This window comes from Hesperophylax consimilis, chromosome 1, assembly GCF_061612785.1.
Source record: "Hesperophylax consimilis isolate HC1 chromosome 1, BYU_Hcon_1.0, whole genome shotgun sequence".
In the NCBI taxonomy this organism is placed as follows: Eukaryota; Metazoa; Arthropoda; class Insecta; order Trichoptera; family Limnephilidae; genus Hesperophylax; species Hesperophylax consimilis.
This window is the reverse complement of record NC_142836.1, coordinates 43,086,128-43,112,339: the sequence shown is the minus strand read 5'-3', so window position 1 is coordinate 43,112,339 and position 26,212 is coordinate 43,086,128. Positions and strand designations below refer to the sequence as shown.

The window sequence follows — 26,212 nt, the reverse complement described above, 5'->3', positions numbered from 1 at the left end:
TGGACCTAAAGCATTAGGATGCAGAGGGTATATTTCATCTAAAAGCATTAGGATGTAGAGGGCATATTTCTCTATGGACCTAAACAGTCCTGGACAGAGCATTAGTGTAATTTTGCATGAATGGCATTGAAGCCAAATATAGGGTGAAGGGAAATTGAGTGGCAGCCATCTTGTATGACAAACATTGAATTGATTTTTAAGCAAAGTGGTGTGTAATGAAATATGTAGCATAATTTAATTTTTGTGTTGGTGATTCAGATATAACGGATTATGATTTTTTGGGGTATTTGATGAGACAAGGAATGAGATACGTCTTTAAAGGTTAAGTAGGTTTTGGCATATTTCATATATCTTTCCCCTCACCCCGCGGCTTCAAATTGTTCTCGTATAGCTCCGTCCAGTGCTTTTTAGGTTCACGTGTTTCACATATATTCACAAGTCGTTCACTGTTTGCAAACGTGTAATGTTAATTTTAATTTTAAAAATTACATACACAGTAAAAACATAACTTCAAGTCTTACTTTTAAAAAAACGAGAAAAAAATTCAGTCCAGATTAAACACAAAAATTATCTTTCAAAATATAAAAATGTCTAACGCATGAATGAGTTTCTAAAATATCTCACAAAGCCAGTTGGCAAATGAAAAACGAAAATCGCCAATTTTTATTCGCTCTAGAAAGGAAGGATTTCTTTTTGTTCGTATATATTTCCAAATATGGGTACCATACGACAGGGCTTCGTAATATTGAGCATCGGGCGGACATAATAAATCTTTTTTCAACAAATAATGTTGTTTTATAGTTCACTAGCTAAGGTGAAGCATTGCTAGTGGTTATGAATAGTTTGTAGTAAAGTTGTGAATTCTAACGAACCTGAAAACTGGATGTATTTTTAAGTGGAAATAATTTTATTCTAATGTTTTTAAGTATTTGTGCAACATATTTTTCCACGCATGAGTAAATGATTTACTTGTTTTCCTCGGGCGTCTCCGCTACCATACATTTCATTTAGCACCTATCTAGAAATCCATACTGGTATTAAAAATATATTATATTGACTTCAATTCGACAACGTATACAGTAGTGCAGATATAATGCGATAAATCTTTCTCTGTCACCGATTTTTTCAACCATTCACTACTGAATACCATATCGTTACTGTAAACTAAAAACTTTTTAAGCTGTCATACCCTTAAATTAAATATACCATTACTAAGAGAAAGTTCACTTATATCTAATTTTCCAATTATGTCCTAAGACCGGTATCTAAAATTTCGCTAATAAACAATTCATTTATTTATTGTTTCTTTACATTGTATCTTTATTTACGTTAGAATTTTAACCTCACTTGGACAAGCCTTTGTTGCGGTTAATTAAGTGTTAATCTTAAGTGACCTACCAGGCAAATCTGTTAATGTATATTATCTCTCATTGTAGAAGTGTATTATACACAAAGAGTTGAGTCTTCCTTGGGAGTCCCCGAATTCTCTTATGATTCAAAACACTCTCTAAACACGCATGGTACAAATAAGAACAAACTCTGAAAATTTCAGAGAAATCAATCCTGTAGTTCACAAACGTGGGCCATAAACAAAGAACCATTCATTATAATACATATGGATGGATAGAATTGATTTAGAAAGTAATCATACATTTATTTAAGAATTAATTACCTTAAACGATTGCTTCGTAATTTTAAAATATAAATAATTACTTACCATAAAGTCTCTGCTTCAAATCATACATGGATGGAAATGTATAATCAATAAATAATGAATGATGAGCAGACTGCACAAATTAAAAGTACATTAATATAGAAGGTAAAAAAGTTTGATTGTCAACCCGCCAGTTCGGAGCCGCGTCAATTTACAAAGCGCATTAAAAGCACATGTATTTTTATACGACGGATATTAAAATCGATAAAAGATAAGCCGTTATCAGGGTAAACGTTGTTAAAGATATTTTATTGATTGGTATTGTGTCTTTTCTACCTTAAACGTAAAGCGGTATTTCGCACGATGAATTCCAATAACTTTAGGAATTTAATATATCAATACGAAAAATTATAATTATACAATGTAATCAATCGTTTATAAATAAATTTAAGAAAAGGAATATCCCTCAATTTTATATCACGCTTCGCCGATGGGTTCTTTCACAGAATTTGAACAATTCGTTAAATTTCAACTTTGTGATACAACTGACCAACCATAAAACATTATCAGAACTTACTTTTACCTTTACCTTAGAACTTTCACAGAACTTGAAAATTTGATGAATTGTTCGAATTGTGTGAAACAATCCGTCCTTGCTATAATAATAATAATATATTGAGAATTTGTATAGCGCGGTTTTTGTGCAAAATCATCTCAAGGGCGCTGTACAAATATATAATACATTTCTACAATTGTCTACATTATTACTAACTAGTCAAACTATTATCAATTTATGGCGCCCTTGAGGTGATTTCTCACAAAAACGGCGCTTTATAAATTAGCCAAAAATTATTATTATGGTTATCTCTCAAGTCTAGTTACGCCGATGCCACAGAGGGTTGTTTTGAACTAGTTGGCTATCTAGTATTATTCAAAAGTAGTTTTTTTAAAGACGGTTTTTTTTTAAATTTGAAACCGTACAAGGGTACGAACTGCTTTTAACCGTCTGGAGCCTATTTTACTATGGTGCGGATACCATTATGATTCAGAGAGTATCTATCACTCTGGAACTTGCCGCAAATATTCTATTTATTATTTTTAAATAATTGTGAAATAACACAAATTAATCAAATAAAATTGCGATAGCAAATTTTATTGCGCACGCCGGGAACCTGCGATCTCCAGGCTAACATGCTAGTCGACACCCCTTATCAACGGAGGGCGTCAAAACAAAGGTATATAATTACGTTTCTGTGGATTATTTTCCAGCTTTACACAACAAATGAAACGCATTGAGGATAGGGAGTGTACTTAACTTACCAAAATTTCTCCAGCAACGATCATTCTTTCTGCTTATGTAAGCTTCTTACCTGCAAAAAAAAAAGAATAAAATTATGTGATGGCCACACTAGAATTCCAACTCTTGGCAAAAGGGACAGGAATGGTTATTACCGTTCTTAGTAAAACCTGCCATCACCTATGTTTATTCTTAACATGTAGATCAGTTGAGAATGATAGTGTCAACTCGGTGTAATATTTTTGGCGATATAACGCAATTTTTATTCTCTTACCACGAGTCAAAACTGGTGTAAGCATTTATTCAGAAAAGGATTAATTTAACAGTGTATGGCGACAATATTCATTTGTCGGGCTGCAATGTTGAACATTGGACCTGAAAATTTCTAGCGTATGTCGCTTAAATACGTCCAAGTTCTTAAGCCTCGAACTGCTTCTATAAACTTCATGGGCTGCAATGTAGAGTAGTTAATAAACGGTTGTAATAAATGTACCAGGGACTCGGTAAAAGCGTCTTATTGACTTAACCATACAATTTGAAACCAAGCTTTAAAGCGCAGAATAACAGATGTTTGCCCAACGGCGGGTTGAGAAATTCACGGGCCCACAGTAAAAACTACACCTATTAAATCTTCGAAAGATTCTCGTTTTCATGCACAAATAAAAGTTAAAGTTTTTGAAATTTAAAAACATAAGAAAATCGTAGCCCTGAAAACAAAAGGCGACTCGTGCGAATGGACGTTGTGTTTTTAATTGTTACATCTACTCAATAAACTTTAAAAAAATGTCTAAAGGAAAACTCATGACACCATTATTCATTACAGAGAAATAATGAATTTTACTTGTCAATACACATATAACCGCATTGTTGGGTAAATTGTGATAATAACCATGTTGAGTAACGAGATTTGAATAGAATGATATTCCACTCCGCCATTTCTTCCGTCTGACAATATTCCCCATTCTGAGGAGCCACGTGGAGTAAATATAGAAATAAGAGTCCTAAGCCAATTATGCTTTCAAAAGTTTTTTACGCCTTTTTTATTAAATTCAACAACAATTTATTATTTATTGTTATCAAGTTTAATTTGTAGAACTCCATTTTAATTTTTGGTTTTTCTTTCATAATAACATTGTTATTGAATTTACAAAAAACAGTTTTAAACTAGTTTTGTAATTATTACTACGCGTGACAGCTGTTTCGCACATTTGAAGGCATTATCAAACTGTGGTGTACTTTGTTTTCATTATAGGTGGGTACCTATAATAAAAACAAAGCAATTTCATTTTTATTAACTACGCCATTATTGATTTCCGAGTAAATATCGGAAAATATTAATGGTTAATAATACCCTTTAAAGTTTCCACTGATTATTGCATTGTTAAATTTGAATAAAGGTCGTTTAAGTAAGGTGTTTCCAAATTAATAATTTTACAATATTTTTATTTTTATGTTCTACAATATTGAACTCGGTTTGAACATATCAAGGAGTGGCGAGCGAATTTTATTTTTTGTTAATTTATCTAACTAGTTTCAGGATTAATAAATAAATAAATAATAATTTTTATTGATTTCCAGATGATCTAAAAGATTGCGGAAAATGCGATTCAAAAAATATGTACTATTTTCTCGCGCTTAAAAAAAAATCTGTCATTTTAATTTCAATTTCCACAACTTTTGCCATCGTAGAATTATTAAGGAGTTTTATAAGCAAGTTATGTGAGAAAATTCAATATTAATCTTATTCATATTGTAGGACTACTTCGTGGAAAATATTTCATCAAAAAGGGAATTGTCAGAAAAATAGAAAATACAGTATTCTGAAGATTCTCGGGATACTCGGTTTTCCGGCCTTTGACCGCGCTGAGCATCAGTGCTAGTAACGTACGAAGTTCTGTAACCGCATTGGTAGAATCGTACGAATGTAATCACGTCTATTTCCAGGGTTGGCTGCCCAGGCGCCCATGCTTTGACGTCACTTTCAGACAAATGACTGTAACGGCGTTACGTTATATTCTAGGATAACATGTATTTAGTTTTCAATTGTGAGGAACACCCGCGTACAGAACACAGCGGAGGGAATAAATAATGTACCCATGGCGGTGGTACCCTAGTAGTGCGCACAGTGGATCAGAAACGTCAAAACACAGCAAAAAAAAATTGCACTGAAGATACTTCATTACTTGATAGTTTTGAAAAAAGCGTGGGGTATAAAATGACATTCTGGTACAGCTGCCTCCGTGGTCGAGAGAAAGTCTCTCGAATACGAATCTGGAATTTTTTAAATTTTATTAAATTAGCATGCAATATAAGTAGTGTATTTGTAGACACTTTAAGTATCACCATGGTTTACCATTACTGAATACAAGAACCGAAACTTTAAATGGCTTTTTAGGCTTTTATTCCTAACTCGCCCCATCTCTTTACCCTGCGTACTACATTTAGCTTCGTAACATACAAACCCTAGTTGGGAATGTCTTATTGGCTTCGGTTAGCAGGTAGAAGTTAGGGCTCTTGAGCGGTGTTCATATATTTTTTTAAAGCGAGTAAATAGACAGGTACATCGAAATGTTTTCTCATGCCTCTTAAAAATATACAAATCAATGCGTAAATTCAATTTAAAATTTCACATGCATACCTACATATTGTTAAACCAAATCTGCAATAAGATTTTATGCAATTTTACAAACCATATCATTAAGTAGAGTAAGTTTACTTAACTGAAGGCACAGCAACCATTTTTAAAACTGTTAAATACAGAAGATAATTTATTTTTTGGTAGACAGAAAAAACTAGTCAGATTTCCAGGAAATATAAGTCGTATATAGGTTGTACTGTATATAGGTTCGGCATCGTTATTGAAAAATTGGCTAGGGCACAATCAGAGTGTGTTTAAAAATAATGATTCTAATCCAAATTCTGATGATTCCTTCCCAGTGTGCGGCGGAACGGTATGTCGCGGTGGGACGCGGAGGACCCAGGAGCTATTCTGCTTATTGAGCCTCATTGTGCCCGCGGAGCATTGTGTGCTGAAAGGGCTTTGCTCGTTACGCTCGAGCCGCTGCTAAAGATCTTGATGCATTTTAGCTGAGAATGCCGAGCGGTTAGCGAAAGAAACCGAATAAAATAGCTCCATTCGAGTAAGTACCTTTGCGGAAATCTTTTGAATTGTAAATAAAAACATCATTAGCGTAATTAAATTACGCCGCAGGGACATTTTTCTATCATAAATTCATGGACGGACAAGAAGGGTAAATAAAGACAGGAATAAATTGAATAGCTCCGAGAGTGCTTTGAAGGCAAAGAACGTCCAGCACTTAGATAATAATAATAATATTAATTTACACCAGAAGTTTTGCAGGAGTTAGTACCACGGTAGGTAATCGAAACTTGAAAAATAATAATAATTTCGGAGAAAATTGTTGTTTTTTATACGACCGGCACAACAGTTTCGGCTAGGTCATAGTCATAATTTTTGGCTAGGTCCCAGATATTAACCATCATAAGAGTCGTGCAATTGTTCTTCTCTATATAATATAGCTAAAAAATCAGTTGCGCGATATACATGGAGAAAACTAACGAATATGAAATATTGTAAATCAATTAAAATTCAAATTATTGGTTTTCCTGCTTAAAAGAGGATTGCAGGATTATAACGAATGAATTACAAAAGTTTCATAACAAACTTTCAGTAAAGCGCGAATGTGTTATGAGGAAGTAGTAACACGTGTTTTGAAAAAAAAATACTACTTTTACATTTCGTTCATGATATTTATTCTGACAAGCCACCTTTCTCTTTCACCATTCTCACAAGCATACGTGATCAGATATATTCTGATTGACTAATATATTACCAGGAAATAGTCCGGCAGTCACATTTTTAATAGTACATTGATAAAAATAAAAGCCGTAATCGTATTTCTAGGCGCATAATACGCTATAGAAAAAAATTCAATTTCAAGGCCCCCTATCAAATTAATAACATCCATAAAGCAGAAACCCTGTTTGAATAAAGTAACCAAAACTATCGAATGGTGTGGTGCTTACTTGCGCTATGAAATTTTAACAGCTTTTTTGTGTGAATTTTTTTATGTCAACTCAAATATTACCAGCTTTCTATTTCATTTCCATCATGAGTGAAACTTTGAAATATTAATTTGACAATCAACAAAATCGACTATACGTCATATTGTTGTTTCCATGTGTTAAATTTTTTAATTAGAAAAACGTTTATTGGAGTCTCTAACGAACACGGGTGATAGATAAATCTAGTAGGTTACAAATTTACAAACAGAAAATGCAAAATGTTTGAGTTAAAACAACATTTTGCTACGCTCAGTAAGTGAAATTTGATTCTATGGAAATAAAAAATTCTCAGCTTTCGCCTTGGCAACTCAAGTTACATCCCGTGATTTTTAACATTTTGGCTGTGTTGTAGACGGATTGCTTTAATTTGACAATATTTTATTCACTGGTATCACTGCTAGACCAGTAGCGGATAACCGTGACTAGCATAGTTTATTTTGTATCTAGCGTCCTGACCGACTACTCTCCACCGTCGTTACACCGCGAGTTCCGTGAGAATCCTCTGTAAAAAATCATTCTCGCAATAAATTTATCGTCAGTAAAAATTCGAGAGTTTTAATCAACATCCTGCAGCAACAGCTGAACACCGATTTACAGATTTGAAGTTCTATAAATCGCGAGGTTATAATCCAACCTCTCTGACGACAATAAACCTTTCTAAAGTGTATTAAATAACTATTAATAATAAACAACTAATAGATGTTTGTAAAAAAATAGTACCTATAATTATGTCTTGTTTATTTGCATAGTAGGTACTGTATACAGATATAGCCAAGGTATTGCAGGTAGGTTTATTTGTTGGTCGGTTAGGTACAGTTCCCATTTGACATCTGAAATATGTTTACAGTGGGAATTTCTAAACATTTCGTAAAACACAATCTTTAAAAAAAGATTATTGCTTTTATTGAAGGTAAAAATTTCGCGCAAATATGCAAAGTCGAGTTTATGATAATCGAAACCTTTCGCAAACGGAATGAATAAAATATGTGAAAGTTTGTGTTTGAGTGGGAGGGTCACACGCGCGACAAGCGGCACAAGCACAGGCACAAGGGCGGCATGAATATTGTAAAACATATTTCAGACGTCAAAAGGGAACTGTACTTAACCCACCGACAAATAAACCTAACCGGAATACCTTGGCTGTATCTGTACTATACAAATACAGATACAGATATAATACAAGACATAATTCTAATATATTTTTTTTTAATTTTTACAAGTTGTTTATTACACATAAAAAAGTTGAAAATCACGGTATGTAACTTGAGTTGCAAAGTCGAAGTTTTGTTTTAACTCGACCGTTTTGTATTTAGTCTGTCTGTAAATATGTTTGTACGTCCGTTTCCACTTCAAGTTGGTGGCCGTTCAGAAAAGATTATTTTTTCGAATGTGAACTCGTCTTGTTTATTTTGTTTTTCTACAAATACCTCGATAGCTGTTAAGATTATTGGCTACAAATGGAGACATAAGAGACCCTGAGGAAAACAGTTTCCCTCAGAGCCTATGCGTTCCTATTACGTTCCTAAAATAAATAAAAATATTCAAGGTTCATCTTGGTTAAAATGTTTTTTAATAAGTTATTTCATTTCACCTCTTCAAAGTTGATGGAAAAAAAACATACATGTAATTGCTCGAGAGAAACTCGCAATTGGAAAGGAATACTGCAAGACGGAGAAAAGCGGGACACGGCATTATAACAAAACATTAAAAAGCATATTTTCCCAGGGAGGAAAAGAAATTGAAAAAATTACACAATCAAGTTAATGTAGCTCTGGTAGTGAATTCACGGTTGACAAGACTCCATTAGAGAGCCGCCGAATAAATAATGGGAAAACTTTGCCTCGCAAATACCAGGCACAAGGTAGCAGGCAGCCAGGTAGCAGGTACCAGGTAACGGGTACGAGTCGGTAACCAGACGCAGGTAAGCGGGCGGGGGTACAGCCTAAAGGGTGTATTCAGTGCCCACTCGGTTCATCACATCACCCGTGAGATTCTTGCGAAATTCTAATTTAATATTGTAAAGTATTAAGTATGAGGAATATTAAAACTCTCTCAACCGTGTATTTAGAAACAGCAAAACTCCAGTTCTCATTATGTTTGCAAAATGAAAACATCCGAAGAAATGGGCTTATAAGACGGGACGCTGTCTGCATTATATTTATGGGTTTAACTACAAAACAAAATTAAGTATTCTGCAGCAGTAAAACATCTCAAACCTTCCAGTTCATTTGTAGTGCTTATGGAAATAATATTCGTCAACAAGTGCACCAAGCTCGATAAAAATTCAAAATTTAGATCTGAATATTTTTTATCAAATCCAGGCGTGAAATTATAAATATGTGTGTTTATGGTAAACTTTCACTGACAGACAAATATAAAATTTGGGCGGCACGTATTAATATTAACAAAACATGCTATATGCTTGAAGACGTAGACAAATACAGAATATAAATTCTAAGAAAGTTTTTATTTTTTTATATATACAATAATATTATTATTGGGTCTAAGAAAGTTATAAATTAGTTACAAATTACGTTTTACAAATGTCAACTAAATTCAAACCAATTAAAAAATTATAGTGATGCAGATCACAAAACGGGTGACTATTGTGAAGCGCTCAAAGTAATTCAGTGCAGTTCTGCTCGAATGAAATAAAATGTCCTCAGAGAAACTGCTGAAAACTGGCGGCTTAAGGAGTTGAAGAAGAAATAGGCAGAGGGTAGTAGGAAGGTAGTATTTAGGTAGCAAGCAGCGGGTTGCAGATAGCGGGAGGGGGTACATTAGGCACAAGACCCCCGAGACCATCCTAATATTATCTCCAGTAGGTTTGTTAGGGAAATATAAAGAAAACAGGAGACGCGGGAGTAATACTGTCGGGAAGAAGAATTATAAATTTATTTTACTAAACGAGAAACTATTTTCTAGGTTAGCAAAGCGTTTGAATAAACGAACAACGGTTAATTTAAATACAACTTAAGAGAAAATGCTTTGGTAATAAGAAAGCACAGCTTAGCAACAAGATATGTATTTTATTTATACGCTGTTTTTTCACATTCATTTTAATCTAGTCTCTCATTAAAACATAATAACTCATATAAACATAAAAATAAAACTACGTAGATTGATGAATAGCAATTTTAAAAACTTTAAGCACGGTTGTTGAATGGATACATATTAGTTTATTACCAGGAAAAGCTTTATTTGGGGGATGGAATATGAAATACCTGAAAAATGCAGATATTTTTTGTGGAATGATTGATTAACTGTCAAGAAAATCGATTGAACTAAATGTATACACAGTGTCCGGAAACTCGTAGTACAAGCGGGAAACTGGAGAATCTACACCACATGGGGAACCCAAAAAAACATAAAGTTTTTTGATTTGAGCATTTTCAAAAAAAAAAAAAAAAAACCAAAAAAAAATATTTTTCGCCTATTTTAGGGTTAAAGTTTTTTCTGGTGTTTAGGGTTGAATAACAGATGTTTTAACCCTGCAGAGCAGAAATATTTTATGATTACACCGGGTTAAATGAAGGGTGATTTCAAAATAATGCTTCAAATCCGAGTTTCTTCATTTGTTTTACTTTCAAATAGTTTTAATTAGTTGGGTACTTTGATCTTCAGTAATAATTTATAAGAATTTGATTAAAAAAAAAATAAAAAATCAACTTCAAACTCGATTTACTCGATAACGAAAGCTCAAATAAAAAAAAAAATATACTACAAAATCGACTCCAAATGTGATGTAGATTCACCAGTTTCCCGCTTGTACTACGAGTTTCCGGACACCCTGTATAATGAAACATAGTGGTTGCGACCTTGAGGTGATTTTTTCATTAAACGGCGCTATACAGATAATCCAATCATTATTATTGTTAACAAAAAGTGTTTGTATTGATTTAGAAAAAGTTTAGTCATGTAAATCATTCAATATTAAACATACCACCACTGATGTTAAAACACATCGCAACCCCCCCACATTTTAAACGAGGTGATGGCACTTTGCAAAAACCTAACAAAAATTTCAGCAATTAGAGCAACCTTAAAAATTTACATTTCAAGTCCAAATCAAATCTTTTCAAGAATCCAAATTTTTAATTTAGTATTTAGTCGATATTTTGTACTTTTAATCTGCTGATTGATAATCCAGGATAAAATGGATGAAAGACTTAGTAAAGTAAGACAACGGACTTTGTGGCTTCGTTATCTGTGTGACAAGGGTAGTTTCGCAAAGTTTTGGGCTGCTTCGCCCTGTTGATAGCCGACCTCCATTAGGAGAGGGCACCATAAGAACAAGAATATATTATTTTCAACATATTCGCGAGCTACTAGAGCTCAATTTATAGATAATGGAAAAGGGATGTTTTTTGTTTTCCAACTTTAGAGGAGAAACAAAAAACTATACATGTTTTTATGTAAAAATTTTGATATACAAATTGGATCCACTTTACATGAGTAATAAATGTATGCAATAAAATTTTAGTTTTCTTATAAATCAATGTCACCATAACACAAATATTTTTTCAAAAGATTAATCCTATATTTTAATTTATTTTTCTTACTACTTCTTTTTCACACACAATTTCGGTAATTTTTTTAACCATACGAATAAAAGGTTTTCGTCATAATATGTATTTAAAAAAATGTTAAAGTTGGTGTTCATATATAAATTTAGAAAAAAACGATTTCACCAATTAAAGTGACGTTTTGATTAAAAACATGATATTTAAGTGTGTACATTTAAAGTTAAGCGAAATATACGTAATAAAGAAAACATAATATGAATAGATGATAAACAAACATTTTGGTAACTTTCGTTCATACATTCATATTACACTCGAACCAAATAGAATCAATAAAATTATATATAGGATGGTATCTATAAGCATGGTGCGCAGCAATCAATCTACGATCGCAGTATAGTCGATTGCAGGGACCTAAGTTTCAACTCTCTACGACTCCCAGCGGAGTGACGTGCCGCGGGACCCGCGCTCGCTTCTACGCTACGATGCTACGGTTTTACGCCGCTGCGGTTCGCGTTCTACGAGCCAATTATCCGCTTACTAACAGACCCTGCCCCTTCACATATTGTACGACACGGAGTAAAGGCACTAAGAATAAGGCTAACGGGACTGAAAGCAAACTGCATTAATTTACAATGGTTAATTCTATTATTACCATGGTTGGGTATGTGGAGCATGTTCCCTGACAAGTTAGACTTATTGTGATTATTTAATTTAAAATAAGTAACACCAAGAAGTTTTGAAATTGTATTGTCAAGAATTATACTGTTTTTTTTTTTTTAAATTACGGATCTACAATTTCATTAACTACGCCTGGTTAGGAGCTTTTACATGCGAATAGTAAAAATTACACAGTTTTTTTTTCTTTTTATTGAATAACTCCAGCCACAATCATTCATTTTTATTTGGTGATAAATTAAAAAGTTCACTGACTCGATATGGTTATTTCCTTCTTTAAGTAATCTAAGCAATGAGGAGTACATAATATGGTAGTTAGTCCCAAAATTACAGCACTGAAATAAATCACGACTTCTAGTATTAAGTAATGGAATCCGAAAGCTTATTAATGCAAGCAATTCTAGACTTTCAAATGCATAATTTAGATTTTCATAAAGAAATACCATGCCAGTGAAAATCCTTCCATCCGACAATTTAAGCATATTCAGATCATTTAAAAGAGTGTTGTAGTGTAACGAAATTGCTAGAATACTCATTTTAAAACTTGGAAAACGTAACAATTTATTTTATACTCTTTCAATAGCTTGTACATGAATATTGTAATGTGGGTGCCAGTCGGGAGAATTGTACTCAAATTGACTTCTAACAAAGAAAAAATATAGTAGTTTCATACATTTAATATTGTTGAAATTTCTAGACAACCTAGTTACAAATCCCAATATTTACAAGCCCTCTTCTTCTTCCTAGCAATATCCCAACTCATTGCCTAGGTAGGCTGTTGGGGTCGGCTCTTCTCGTTCTCAGGTTATAGCTTCTTCGGTTCTGAGTGTCGCTTTCATCTAGGCCGTTTCTTTGTAGGATTTTGGAGCATTGGGTCATCCAGGAGTTCTTTGGTCTACCTCTGGATGACTGTCTTTGAAGCTTTAATATTTAATATATATTTATATTCCCAATATTTACAAGCCCGTATTAAATATTTCCGTTGTGGTTAACAAATGAAAGATTTGATTGAAAAGTGATGCCGACGTCTATAATTTGTGTCAATGTCATAAAATTATTGTTGTCAATGTTGTAATTAAAGAACACTGGATTTTTTTATAAGGATATTTCAGTAAATTCTTTTTTCGTTGCACCAAAATATCAATTTTTTAAATTATCTTGAATATATATTTTTTTCATTAACCCCACAGAGGAGGCCCTAAGAAAAATAATTTCCTTCGGGGCCTGTGTCATCTTTGGGGATGAGATATGGATGGTCTTTTTAAGGAAAAGAAGGAGAGGATGTTCTGGGAAGGAAAAAGGTATGAGGAGTGAGTAGAATTCTAGGGATCAATTCTAGAATCTACGAATCCAGGAGTCCTGAACACTTATCCGATAAACCCAAGCACCCCTGCTAAATCTCCAAGCTTATCGAACCACTTAGGGAGACCTGTGGCAGAGGTGTTGGTTATCCAATATGTAAAACAATCATAATTAACTATATTCTATAACAATTCAAACGATTACTTTTAATCGATATTCCAAAAATGTGTGCCATTTTTAGCAGGGATTAAATAGCAATATTCCTCCAATCTCAATTTCGCTTATAATTATGATAGTAAGAGTTTTTCAAATATTGTCAGGTAATTTGGAAATGTTTGTATTTCTTTTTGTGTTATATTTCTCACTGAGGAAATATGTACATAAAAATTATGAATTAAATTTTACCGGTGTCTGTCGAAATCATTATTTTACAGTTTTATAATACCATTATTTTTACAGTAAAATTTTTTTTTGCAAGTAAAATAATTGAAAACAAACGGAAATATATTCTTCCCTCATTATTTGCTAAGTAAATTGGGACAAAAATGCTTTCACAAGTTATTCATATTAAATGAAACTGAAGAGTTCAACAAATAAAGTATAAGGAAAGAGTTCAGCAAATAAGTAAAGCCGTATTAAACAAATCAAATAAACTGAAAAGCTCCTAATAAAGTAACTGAAAGCAACAAACAAATATCTCCGATGGACTTGGACTTTAGATGTTCTAGACTAAATAATAAATATTGCGGGAGAGAAATTATTAATACTAGTAGTTTAATCTAACATAACGACACTTTTCACATTTGCTTCTGTTGTTGTAAATAACCGAACTTTTTATAGAGCCAGTGGGCCAGTGAAGGGGGTGGGTGGTGTAAGGAAGTACCTCGATATTTACATTTGGTCACCAAACACAGTTGAAGCCATTTCAAGCAACATTTCAATTCACAGTGGTCTTTTGGCGATGCTCAAAGTATCTTCCACTCTGCTTTGCATTTTAATGTCGCTAGTTTATTATATTTGCCAGTTTTTATCAAAGCATTTCTGATTTGCCGAAAAACATCTAATTGAATACAATATTGTTTTATAAGAATATCAAGTTTGACACAAATAACCTAAATAATGGCATTATTACAACGATGACAGGATCAAACCATATTGTAATGATACACCTGCCAGAAACATGTACAGCTGTAGGAATAAACGGTAAACGGGACAAATGCGTAGATGACGACGATCCTAAATGACGTGTCAGCGGTCGGGCAGAATCAGATCATTTCACATTTAGGGATGGGGCCGGACCTTTTGTAGGACATGTGTCAGACATCACAAACCTCGCCGCGAGATCAATGGGCCGGGTACCCCCTGGGAGATCATCGGGAAAACATCTCACAGGACAACTTGTCTAGCATTAAGATGACTGGAGGTTTATACCATTACTTATAAGAATAGATTTCGCTAATAAATTTATAATATTCAAATATAAATTATACATACCCAAAATCCTTTTTAATGGGTAATGGGTATATGTAAACATAAAAACCGTGATGGTCAATATTACTTCGACATTATAACACGGAGTATTTTGACGATATCTCTAAATAGTATAAAATAAAGTCACCGTTCGTGTCTGTTTGTTTGTGCTTTTAGTTACTCTAACTACGCAACGGATTTTCACTATCGTTTAGAAAGATTTTTTCCGGAAAGATGAAGTAGAAAAAAGTCGATGTTTGTTAATGTTTGTCAATTACAGCCGGAAGGCTCGCTGGGTGGCGACGAAAGGACGACCATTTTCAAAAAAAACGTGCAGACGGTGAAGCCCCGGTGTTGTCCGTAGCAAACCAAGGTAATAACTGAAAACGGCACGACCATTAAGGTACAATGAGACACCTCCCAGATTCCTACAACATTCTCAAATTAAAATGCAACATGAAAAATTGTCGAATAACGCAAAAAAGAAGAGCGAAATGTCGCTAAATAAAAACGCATTCCTAAATAATGGAAGACAGCTCATTCAGATCAAAAGAACTTTTTTTTAATTTTCATCGGTCTCAAAATTGTCGAAGTATAACGGTGAATGAATATAATCAGGGGGCGCGGGCGGTTGGCTCTGTGCGGCTAGCCACAGCCCACGTGGTGAGCTGTTCCGGACACGTGTCAGGTAATAGGGATCCCGGACCGCAGCGCAGCACATCCCAGCACCGTGCAGTAAGCAGTGTCCAGTACAGGGTACAGTGTGTGGGCCCACCGCACGTGGCGGCTGCTGGAGACTCATCGTTAGCGAAGCAGGTTCGTAAGGGTGGTTGAGGGCAAACAACACACAACGCGGGTAAAAATCGTAATGCCTGAACTGTAGGGTCAGTTTCGATGTGCATACATACATGTCACAGAATACGTACATTTTTTTAAACATGTAACAATATTTACTTGTTTGCGAGAACTCAGAAATTAAATATAGAAAAAATGTTTTCTACAGAGTGGTGAACTTTTACATTTCTAAAAAGTATTTATGAAGAAAGCGCTTAATCTCTAATACGAAATTTTTGAATATGTTGACAACATTCTAAAATCTATTACCAACGTTATGCAGTCGATCTATAGCTGTGTGAGTCTAGTAAGAGTGAATGGTAGAAAACAAACGAATCAAATAATAATTTGTGTTAAAATGAGACGTACTAAACAAATACTTATTATAATACATTAATAGTATTTCCACTTTTCAAATGTAGTTTGACAGGTACACTAGAATTGACCTAATTAACTTTACCCCAAATCATTCATAAGTCCCCAGCAATGACGGGTGATGTAAAATAATGTAAAAAATAAAATAACGAGTAATTATAACGAATATCTTCAATAGATTGACTCTCTTTAACAATAATTAGGTGATATTGAGAACAATATATGCTCGTAAAATATGATTTAAGATTTTCACGGCCAAAAGTATTTTTGCTATTTGTTTTTGGGGTGTTATGCCGTGTTGCGCTAACTCCTTCTTTAGCCAACGTTTCGGACAGCATTGCAGTGTCCATCATCAGGGCAGATGTGTTATTATGAAACGTTGGCTAAAGAAGGAGTTAGCGCAACACGGCATAACACCCCAAAAACAAATAGCAAAAATATATGCTTGTAGTTTATTTGTTTGAAGTCGACTTAGAATTTTCGCCGCCGATTACGTTGAATTTTGAACCGCGCATTAAAAATAAGCGAAAACTTAAAAAAATTAACACTGCCGAAATAATTAACCTTTTCTAAAAAAAATGTTTAGCCGTCTACTTCGTGCAATGGTCATTGGTGGTAGTAATATTGGCTGGTGGTTAAGGGTAAATAAACAAAAAATATGCTGAAATTAAAAACCCGTTGGTTAAAAATAAAACACCACCGAGACTTTTAGTACTAGTGGTTAAAGCGAAATAAAAAAAATACACTGAATCTACTTGTGTCTATAAAATTGGTACTGAAAGAAAAAAATGTGTCAGAGCTTAATTTAAATGCAGCACAATAAAACTAGTTTCTATAGGCTACACAGCTTTATATTTACAGAATTAAAATAAAGTATACATTATCTCCTCATGAAGAAACCATTGGTTTTGATTTACTATTGTTACTATGTACAACAAATAATTAACATAACTATGCACATCACTTACATTTATTTCATATAAAATCCCACCAGGGCGTAAATAAGTTAATAATATTTTATTATTTTTAAGTAATAATTCCCGTTTGCGGCATGTATTTCTTCTCGCAAGATTTTTTCAATTTATATAGCTGTTTCAGGCTAATAATTATTACTTAAAATAATATGTTATCCTTTGTGCTATCCATAAAAAACCGTGTATCTTAAACATAAGTTTATCATTAAAAATAATAAATAATATTTTGTTTCTCTTATCTTTCAATGTTCGCAGAGAATTTTCTGTGTGTTTCTTTTCTAAACCAGTACCACTCAATTGCTTTGTTTATTGCATTTTTTTAGATTTTCCGTTCATTTTTACGGTGAGCAATCGATTTATTTCCACATTTATATAAAATAACTGAAAATATATTTACGTTCAGTTAATTCGTTCTCCGGAGGCAGGTTTCATAAGAAAACAAACAAGACTCTCTTTGTTCTCATCTTCCGATATCTAACTGCAAGTAAACAACATGAACACAATAAGGCATTGTACCCAATAATACCAACATAATACATACTGCGAATGTAATATCGGTACAGAGCTGAATGCCATTCCCACGATGCTGCGCCGAGATAAGTTCAGAAGAGAACCAGTGAGCAGGAGTTTGTGGCAGTAAGGGTAGAGTGTAGAGATGGGAGATGTAAGTGTGTGGGAGCATAATGCCAGTACTTGGATAATAAATGCCTACCGGTTGCATTGAGCAATACAAACTGAATACAGAACGCAATGCACCGAGGCCCACTGTCTCCTTTTCAGAAATAATAATCTCCACTACTTAGGAATTTAGGAGTGTGCGCACCCGTATTTTCCTTTTATATAATAATTTCGCAGCCGGAATAACTAATCATAGTCGAGTAGTGCTAAAACATACGAGTTGTTCCTAGAGAGATTATTATTTTAATCAATATAGAGAAGAGTCCTACCTTGTATTTGTAGTTCATATATCAAAACGAAAGAATACCGTTGAAAAACTTTCAGGTATTTAGAGGGCCGTAGGTACCAAGTTCCTGAAGAAAATTGTACAAAGAACGAATAACATTGAAAAACTTTCAGGTATGTAAAGGGCCGTAGATACCAAGTTCCTGAAGAACATTGTACAAAAACTTTCAGGTATATAGAGGTCCGTAGGTACCAAGTTTCTGAAGAACATTGCACAAAAACTTTCAGGTATGTAAAAGGCCGTAGATACCAAGTTCCTAAAGAACATTGTACAAAAACTTTCAGGTATTTAGAGGTCTGTAGGTACCAAGTTACTGAAGAACAATATATAAAAAAAAAAAACTAAAAATGGATATTTAGGCTTCAATATATTTAATTTCTAGGTGACGTATACCCGTCGTTGCTCTGGGTTATTAATGGTAAGGAGTAAAGTTTTGAGGATGTGAATACTAGTGTACCGAAAAACTGGGTGCATATTTAGGGTGGCAATAATATTATCCTAACAACTGAAAAAGCTTACTTTTAAAAAGTATATGTTTCACTTGATCGTGCGATTTCTGCCTTGGGCATCTTGGCCTTATTTTAGCATTAATTTTTAAGTCATACATTCTTCTAAAACCCCCTTTATTTCTTCATAGCGCACGACACATTTTACCACACTGAAATATTTTATTAATTTGATATTGCCATGTCATCCTCGGGTGTCCCTGACTTTGTCCACCATTCACTAATATATACCAAATTATAGCTATTAAGAAACTAGATTAAATCGAATTTTATTCGACTCGGTTTGGGGCGTCTCCGACTTCTTCTCCCATTTTAATCACTCTCAAAACACTCCTGTCACTAATAATAAATAATAATAATAATTGGATGACTTGTATAGCGACGTTTTTGTGCAAAATCACCTCAAGGGCGCTGTACAAACTTATAATACATTTCTACAGAGATCAATGTTATTACTTAACTATTTATGGAGATAATATACGGTAGGTATAATACTTACCTGGTATTTAACTTGAGATTAACGCTTAATTAACATTATCTAATTGTTTATTAGCTTGTACCATTTTAATCACTCTCAAAACACTCCTGTCACTAATAATAATAAATAATAATAATTGGATGACTTGTATAGCGCCGTTTTTGTGCAAAATCACCTCAAGGGCGCTGTACAAACTTATAATACATTTCTACAGAGATCAATGTTATTACTTAACTATTTATGGAGATAATATACGGTAGGTATAATACTTACCTGGTATTTAACTTGAGATTAACGCTTAATTAACATTATCTAATTGTTTATTAGCTTGTACCATTTTAATCACTCTCAAAACACTCCTGTCACTAATAATAATAAATAATAATAATTGGATGACTTGTATAGCGCCGTTTTTGTGCAAAATCACCTCAAGGGCGCTGTAAAAACTTATAATATATTTCTACAGTGATCTATGTTATTACTTAACTATTTATGGAGATAATATACAGAACAATACTTACCTGGTAGGTCACTTGAGATTAACACTTAATTAAAATTATCTAATTGTTTATTAGCGAAATTTAGATACAAGATTTAGGACATAATTGGAAAATTAAATATAACTGGACTTTCTCTCAGGAATGGTATATTTAATTTAAGGGTACGACAGCTAAAAAAGGTAGTTTTTTAGTTTAGAACTGAATTCTGTTGGACTTGTTATGGATCTTATTTCCGGAGGGAGTTTATTCCAAGCCTTCGGCCCAGATACAGATACGAAAGCGCGATCACCAAACATAGTATTTGGCTTGCGCATAGGTTCTATCAGTCTGGCTACAGCTGATGATGTTGCTGATCTAAGAGTTGACTGCCTCAGACCAGTGTTTTCCGGGACGCATAGTTCAGAGATGTAGGGTGGGGCCAGTTCATTGATGGATTTAAACACCATCCAGCACAGTTTGTACTGGATTCTTTCATGTCACTTGAGCTAGTGAAGGTTACGATGGTGTTCTGAAATGCGCGAATATTTTGAAACCCCTTGCTGCCTTGCTGCTGCATTAAACACTGATTGAAGTTTGTCAATTTAATATTTTGGAAGGCTAGCATAAATGCCGTTGCAGTAATCGAGACGTGAGACTACGTAATACGAACTCTTTCAGTGAAATCGGCCCAGTAGTTTTTGAAGCTGTATGGCACAAAAAAGAAACATTCATTTATAAATTTACATATGTTTTTATTTAAATATTTTTTACCCAAGAGTGAAGTAACATATTATGTTTAGTGGAAATATTACAAACTTAAAAAGGCATTTTTTTATTATTTCAATGTAAAAACTTACATAAAGAGAAAAATATTTAAAAAAATTTGAAAATAGACACAAGTGAGAAAATTTGTTGGTCTGGCCATTGCAGTAAAACTCTTCAACTCTCTGGGATTGTAAATTTTATTTCTGAAATTTCAAGATCAACGATACTGTTTTAGACCCCAGCTGGAGCTTTAATATATCAATGTTATTATTTGTTGACAAATCACACAAAGAAATACATTTGAATTATTTAAGTACGAAAATAATTTAAAGAGATGAAAAAATAATTCTCGGCTTCACGTTCTAAAACAAGCGAATTAGGAAAACATCCCATCATTGTTCACAGGAGAGTCCGGCTGCTGTAATTCATATTTTAAACCTCTGACCGACAACACATCATGTAATTATGACCGCAAGTTACTTTTATGAAGGAACGTTTTGTAAGCCGTTTTTTTTTGTTGTTCTCTGCTCTCGTACTTTAAAAACAACGCATTTTCAAGCGAGACCATACTAAGCGCAACGGAGGGCCATTAATATTAGTCGGAATTTCTCCCGTGCTTGCATTTTATTATATCTATTAGAAGTTTGCAGTAATTTCACGATGAAATATGAACTCTATGGTTTGAACAAGTTTTTTTAACTTTACTTCACTGATGAATACAGGAGTTCTTAAGGGTATTAAATAATAAAGGAATAAATTTTAAAAGCCACCGACAGAAATTTATAAATATATGTATACTTGCTGAAATTCGATCGGAACTTAACTACGGATTTTCAATTTTTTTGAAAAGCTGTTCATTTTTAAGACCTTTTACGTAACTCAACGGCATGACATTTATTGATATTCTTTTCTAATTTCACTTTTTTTAAATGTGATTTTTGAAGTGAAACTTCTTTACCCGCGTCATGCAATTTCGAGTACCGGAGTAAAACCAACTCATGACCGAAACGAAAATGCGGGACCGATTAAAGTTCATTTGATCTAGTCAAAGTTTTGAAGTAAAATATAAATGCTTCTTAGCTCATCTCGACAACTGGCGTTGGTGGTGTAATGGTCAGCGTAGTTGCTTTCCAAGCAGTTGATCCGAGTTCGATTCTCGGCCATCGCACATAATTTTTTTGTTTTTAACGCCTTTTTTTTTTTCAATGGTTGACCATAATATCAATCCACTAAGTAATATTTTAGGCCTGTAGCATACTTGAAAAGTTAAAGAATGATATAAAATTTTTTATGATGTTAACGATAAAAAAATAAAAAAAAACATAAAATTACCATAAAAAATGGGCCAACGGCACGCGGTGTTCCCAAGCGGTCACCCATCCAAGTACTGACCGCGCCCAATGTTGCTTAACTTCGGTGATCGGACGAGAACCGGTGTGTTCAACATGGTATGGTCGTTGGCAAACGCTAAACAATATTAATTTCTATTCTACCTGCCAATAAATATATGAAAATTAGTATAAAAAAGCCCTAATAATACTGAAAACATTAGCAAGGTGTGTGCGACGTTGATAAAAATAATCATTACATACGCGCTTGAAAAAGATCGTAATTACATCCATAACTTTGCAGGAATTTTTTTTTTCAATGGTTGACCATAATATCAATCCACTAAGTAATATTTTAGGCCTGTAGCATACTTGAAAAGTTAAAGAATTTTATGATATTATTAATGATAGTAACGATAAAAAAATAAAAAAAAACATGAAATTACCATAAAAAATGGGCCAACGGCACGCGGTGTTCCCAAGCGGTCACCCATCCAAGTACTGACCGCGCCCAATGTTGCTTAACTTCGGTGATCGGACGAGAACCGGTGTGTTCAACATGGTATGGTCGTTGGCAAACGCTAAACAATATTAATTTCTACTCTACCTGCCAATAAATATATGAAAATTAGTATAAAAAAGCCCTAATAATACTGAAAACATTAGCAAGGTGTGTGCGACGTTGATAAAAATAATCATTACATACGCGCTTGAAAAAGATCGTAATTACATCCATAACTTTGCAGGATTTTTTTTTTTCAATGGTTGACCATAATATCAATCCACTAAGTAATATTTTAGGCCTGTAGCATACTTGAAAAGTTAAAGAATTTTATGATATTATTAATGATAGTAACGATAAAAAAATAAAAAAAAACATGAAATTACCATAAAAAATGGGCCAACGGCACGCGGTGTTCCCAAGCGGTCACCCATCCAAGTACTGACCGCGCCCAATGTTGCTTAACTTCGGTGATCGGACGAGAACCGGTGTGTTCAACATGGTATGGTCGTTGGCAAACGCTAAACAATATTAATTTCTACTCTACCTGCCAATAAATATATGAAAATTAGTATAAAAAAGCCCTAATAATAAGAGAGAAGAATACTAGAAGTTTCACTTCTGTCTTGCGTAGGCTTGACACACCCACTTTTTTATTGTTTTATGTAGTTATATCGTTGTACATTATGACAGTAAAAATTTGGAAATAAACCAATAAAATATATTTATGGTAATTTACTTGTAGACTTAAATTGTTTTTTTAGAAAAGCGCTCTTGACATCAACAATTTCACTCTCAAAATTAACGCTGTAGAAAGAAGCCAAGTATAATTAATATTACTACAAAAAGGAATAAGATCAATATAGATCAAAATACGCCAGCGAATGACTTAAATAGCAAATAAATACTCTCATAGAATCGCCTGACAGTGGATATAATCACTTGACAAAGAGAGATTCTGTATCTAAAGATTTTCTTAGAAAAGCCCATTGTTAGTTACTTCAATCCATTTGCAGGCCCAACCAGAAATTGACAACCACAGTACCTAAGCTGTAGAGCTTTCATTACAAAATTATAATACGAGTAGTAAACCTTCAATCATATTGCATTTAACGTCCATTGCATTTTATTGAGGAAACCAAAGCATTGCGTTAAAGTCACAGATCAACTTTACTATGAAAGATGATATTATGAATGATTGATATTAGTAACCTTACTAATATGAACTTTACTAACCTTATGCGCGACCAACATATGTACACGGTTGACATTTGTCTCATGAGAACTCGTCGTTTGACTCGTTGAGTTAAAAACTCTGTTTTCTCCCTACATATTCCACTCCTTCCTCTTAGAAACACCCTCCACACAGTATTTCTAAAGATGACATACGCCCTGAGGGAAAATATTTTCCTTTCCTGTATGGAGATAATGTAGAAAAAAAAATCTTTAAAATACAAAATAATTGAAATATTATCATTCGTTTTTAATTTTTTTTTGTTCATTATGGTATTGCATTTTCTTTTAGTCCACGTTTTGAAATCGTAATAAAAACCAGGAAAAAAATAACTTTTTGATATTCACCCCTATTATTTATATATAAAATACATACTTGGGATGTTAGATATATCCATAGAATAAAGAAGAACACTAAAAGTGCCTTCCATACAAATCTTTATGGAAATAGATGTTCGATTTAGTCCAATAAATTTAAATGGAAACAGATATTTGATTTAGCCCAATTGTCCAGTCTAACTTACACTCGCCTGACAGGGTAGATATCCATCACATTTGAATTTCGTAAACACAGTTTTGTATTGGTAATTTAAACCTCGTTTCTTGCTAGACATTACTTGGGTTCTTCTTTATTCTGTGGACGAAGCGCTCTTTTTGACACCTGTTTTTCATTGCTTTTTCTGGTTCACAATACTCGTCGACAATGCTCATTGAGACTATACTATATATATGCAGTTTGATCCCTTCATCACTTCTGGTTTCAACAACATATTCAACCATGAGAACAACTTCTTTTGTTGAAATAACTTTATGATATACACAAAGTTACCATATTTCATTTCATTATAGTTGGAATAGGAGTAGAGTTTTCCAAAAGCTTGCTAACCACTGGCCCCGAGCTTTTTGATGAAGGATTTAATTTTATAATTTTGAAGGATGGCCTAGAAATGAAGATGGAAGAGATTTCGTGTTGCGGGGAAGGGGGATTTAACCGTATTATTAAATAAATCCCCATACGCTGCGACAATGGGACAGAGGCACAAAAGTTTCCTTCGTAATCTCTGATTAAAATGATTGAGAGCTATTGTGGACATTATTAACTGCAACATGAGGCAAGCTTAACGGGAACTATATTCCATCAGATTCTATTAGAGATAGTTAATTTTTACACATACAAGAAGTTCACTTTCTGTAACTACAAAGAGGATTTAAGTTTAAAATAATCAATTAAAACCTTCGCATTTTCATTTTGTTCATTTAAGGACACGTGTGTTCGGACGGTAATAATAAGTTGAGAATTTATTATTATTATTGTATTTATCATCAAAACATACCAGGAATACATACAAATATTAATCGTAACCTAACCTAACCTAACCTGTTACCCAATTACCTGTCCTTGTCTGACGGTGAAAATTGCCTACATCAGTGAAATTTGTAATAATTTATTTTACATCGTCAAGTGTGTTAAGAAAACTTGTGCAGTGTACAAGTTAAGTGACCCTCAGAGCGTTTTTATCGAATTTTTGTGTAGCAATTATCTCCTGACCAGAATATCAATTCGCAACAAGACGTATTTCAGAAGACCAGGGGTAAGTCAGAATTCTTTCCCAATTGCAACAAACAGTTAACTAGCTCTCCCAAGTAGCTGCGTCAATTTGAATAAGCATTAATTACAACCATATTGCGACCACACATACTATTCAAGGAAACATTAGATTTATAAGAAAAATAATGGAAAATAAGTATAATATCACAGTAATTAAAAGATTAATATAATTATAAAAATATTAATATAAAAATATTTTATCTGAACAACAAAAAAGTTGTCGCAGAAAACATATGGGATGTAAAGAACAATTAGTTATCGATTCTGTAATTCTAAAACAGATTCAAACTCGAAAACGTAATTTACATACTTGCTATATAGACTACCAAAAGGCTTTCGATAGTGTCCCGCACTCGTGGCTGATCAAAGTATTAAAAATATATAAAATTAACCCCATTATTATTAGCTTTTTGGAAAATATTATGTCCTTTTGGAATACCAATTTACTTATCAATTTAAAAGGTAAGAAAATAGTAATACCGGGCATTTCAATTAAAAGAGGGATTTTTCAAGGAGACTCATTGAGTCCTCTTTGGTTTTGCTTAGCATTGAATCCTCTATCTAAAATGTTAATTAAAAGCAAGTTTGGAATAAAAGTTAAGGGTAATACAAGGGAGAGTAGTACAATTTCGCATTTATTATTTATGGATGATATAAAATTATTTTCGAATTCTGAACAAAATTTAGAGAAAATGATCGAGGTAGTTAAAAACTTTTCAGATGATATCAAAATGACATTTGGTTTAGATAAATGTAGAACGATCCATATAGAGAAAGGCAAAATTGTAGATGGGGACGAGAGTATATTTAGAAATTTCCAAATTACTAGTATGAAAAGGGATGAGGTTTATAAGTATTTAGGATACCCACAATCAAATAGATTAGACCATAGTAGTATTAAAAATGATATTAGGATTAAATTTCAAACTAGGATAAGGAAAATTTTAAAATGCAATCTATCTGCTAAAAATTTAGTAAAAGCAATAAATACTTGGGCAATACCTCTATTAACGTACTCATTTGGCATAATTAAATGGTCTAATACAGATTTAGATAACTTAGAAAGATTAATTAGAACTACGCTAACAAAGTTTAATTGCCATCATCCAAATTCAGCTATAGAACGAGTTAATTTACCTAGAAATTTAGGAGGTA

At 33.4% G+C, this 26,212-nt stretch overlaps 1 protein-coding gene and 3 non-coding genes across 10 annotated transcripts in view; all 4 read right to left on the bottom strand.

The window, feature by feature from the left end:
• heph (polypyrimidine tract-binding protein 1 heph) overlaps positions 1–26,212 on the bottom strand; it is a 919,983-nt gene that overhangs the window by 544,393 nt on the left and 349,378 nt on the right. The gene's annotated exons all lie outside the window — the stretch shown is intronic.
• On the bottom strand, positions 21,729–21,847 carry LOC149426957 (5S ribosomal RNA). Its single transcript, XR_016303325.1, has one exon. It is a non-coding gene; the product is annotated as a 5S ribosomal RNA (ribosomal RNA).
• Positions 22,171–22,289, bottom strand: LOC149426956 (5S ribosomal RNA). Its single transcript, XR_016303324.1, has one exon. It is a non-coding gene; the product is annotated as a 5S ribosomal RNA (ribosomal RNA).
• On the bottom strand, positions 22,613–22,731 carry LOC149426955 (5S ribosomal RNA). The gene has a single exon (XR_016303323.1). It is a non-coding gene; the product is annotated as a 5S ribosomal RNA (ribosomal RNA).